Below are 2,996 nucleotides of genomic sequence, written 5' to 3' on the forward strand. Positions count from 1 at the left end.
ACCATGAAAATAATTAAGTATCCTGATATAGAAGTCTACAGTAGTTTGGAATTAAATGGTTTCCAATGTATGCAAATTGATGATTTGAAGATGTGACTTGCAGAATTTCAAGATAGCATCTGGGCTCAGGTGTTTATTGACTTGAGGTGAAAGCTTAAGAATCTGGAAAGGTGCCACTTGGAGAATCAAGAGGAGTGTCACTACGAGCAGGAAATTTGGAGTGCCTGGAACCAATTACAAGACACTTTTAGTACCCTGAAAAATATAGCAATGGCTTTACTCACAATTTTTCCCTCTACATACTTTTGTGAGACCTTATTATCAGTATTAAATAATATCAAAACCAACAAAAGAAATAGATTGACAGATGAAGTTAGTAGCACTTGCTTGGACTTTTTGTACAAAATACCAAACTTCAATTGAAGATTTAGTGGCTAAATAAATTTTCATTAGACAATGAAATTCAGCAACAAAAAAGTTACTAATAGGAAGGTTAGTTAAAGAATCTCCCCCCCCCAACTTATCTTAGTTCACAGCACCCCACACAAGTTAAATATCAAGACCAGCAAAAGAAACCCACTGACAGATGAATGAAGAAGTCACTAAGCAGGTAAGTTAAATAATTAGTTTTTGGTTTATGAAGTAGTTATATACTACAATTATATATTTTTGTTATTTAAAAACTATATATATCACAAAATAATGTTTTTTTTCCCTCAAAATGACACACCACCCAAGTTATGCTTGTTTTTTTGGCAAATTTTGACATACCAAGCTCAAAAGGTTGGCCATAACTGTGCTAAGTAATGCCTGGCTTCTCTCCCTGCTAGATAATGCAGGGCAATTTTTCTTCTCACTGCCACCTGTTCTATATTGCTTTAGTTTCTACTCTTCCTCTGCTGAATTTAGAGCCAACTGCTCTTTCCCCTGCTGTTTGTACTGTTTTGAGTTTGAGTTCCACTGAGGTTTCTGCAGTGCTCTCTACTCATACTCCAGCAAGATGAGTTCCCCTTGCTATGTCTCCCCATTGTTCTGGACTGAACAATTGCTTCCCCACTATCATTGGTGCTGCCTCTCCAGGATTCATTTTGAGGCATTTTTATTCTTCTATAGTCATTTAGAGAGTGGTTGGCAGGCTCTGAGTATATCTTACTCTGCCATCTTGGCAACCAGAAGTTAATCTCATGTAGTCTTTTGGCAGAATGATGAAGCATATGGACTCCTTAGAAGAATGTTTTTAAATGAAGGAAATAAAATGCATAGGATTTAAAGGAAACTAATTATATTAAACTAATTCCTCTGTCTAGTCCCTCCTACCCTCTACTACCCCAACCCTTTAAAAAGATTATAGTCTGTTAGGTAAATTGCCTGAATTTCATAGTGACATCTCAACCTCAATATATCTAGAACAGAACTTTGTTACCCACCAAAAAATGATTTCATTTTTTTTTACTTTAGCATTTCTGTAAATGTTACATAATTATCTAATTATTTATTCTCTAAAATCTGGTCATATCTTTAAGTCTTTTTCAGTCTAATAATTTTATCTTATTATTTTTCATTATCTTATTAATTATACCTTAATAAACTCTTGAATATTCCCTCTTCTCCCAATTCCCATTGAATACCACCACTCTGATTAACACTCACATTAATAATCAGATGGACTATGTAACTACTGTCCTAATTAGTCTCTCTGTCACTAGTCTCTATATTTCTTTTCCCTTTCCAAATCACCTTTCACATACGTTCCAAGATAATCTTCCAAATGGACACATATGATCACATCAAGTGATCTTCAAAAATCTTAGGAGTTCCCAATTATTTGTTCCATAATGTCCAGATTGCTTCTTTAAAATCCCCATATATTGCTTTTCTTTATACTTTGATTTTTAAACCACTGTTATTTCCCAGTATTCTCTTCTGTAACACAAGTTCTTATAAAATGGCATTTTTCATTGTGAATTTTTAAAGAGTTAAAAACCAAAACATTTCAAATTACATTTTGAACCAGGGGTATATATTATCATTTGGGATTAAATAAAAAATAGAGAGATTCACCACTGAAAAACAGATTAATAACAAACAGAAGTAAATGAACTTCATTTTTCTTGGTTTCCTTTGTGAAAGAACAAAAAAGAATTTGAGGTTGTAGTCATGTAAGTACCATGAATATCTCAGAAGTGTACTTGCAGATATATTATAATTTTGTAGTAATTTTTAATGATATTTATTTTTTTCTATTTCCTTCTGTTATCTGTATTTGTTTGTAATGTATAAAAAGGATTATTTTAAAGAATTTATTTTACCTTATATAATTGTTCTAAGGCAATTCTTTCAATTAATTTTAATATTTAATTTCTAGGACTTATTATTGGAAATATTATATTATCTGTGAGCAACAATAGTATAGTTTTTTCCACATGTCTATTTCCATAATTTATTGACTTAGTTCTATAGTATTTCTAGAACTATATTAAATTATAGTAGTGAATCCGTAATTACTTGTTTTCCTCCTGATCTTATGGAAAAGGTCTAGTATTTAAGGATAAGTTTTAAAATCTTATTACCATATTAAAGAAATATTTATTTATTTTTCCCTTATAAAATAATTTAAAAACAAATTAATGTGAATTTTGTCCTTAGTTTATTCTACATCTATTGGGATGAGCATTTGTTTTTCCACAGAGGGTCATTACTGCTGTGTGGCCTATTATGTTTCTAGTTTTCTTAATGTTGAATCAGTTCTGCTGATTCAAGAATTTCTTAGCAAATTTTTTTTTTCAAATTTTACCATCAATATTCTTTAGAGATATTGAGCTACCATATTCTCATTCTGCTCTAACACTCTCTAGGAGGCATATCAGAAATAAATTTATTTCCTAAAACAAATTTAATACTATGGCTATTTATTTCTCTGTTCCTCCCTGCTTCCTTACTTCTTCCTTCCTTCTCTTTTCTCCTTCCTTCCTTCCTTCCTTCCTTCCTTCCTTCCT

This window comes from Gracilinanus agilis, chromosome 4 (genome assembly GCF_016433145.1).
Source record: "Gracilinanus agilis isolate LMUSP501 chromosome 4, AgileGrace, whole genome shotgun sequence".
Taxonomy (NCBI): Eukaryota; Metazoa; Chordata; class Mammalia; order Didelphimorphia; family Didelphidae; genus Gracilinanus; species Gracilinanus agilis.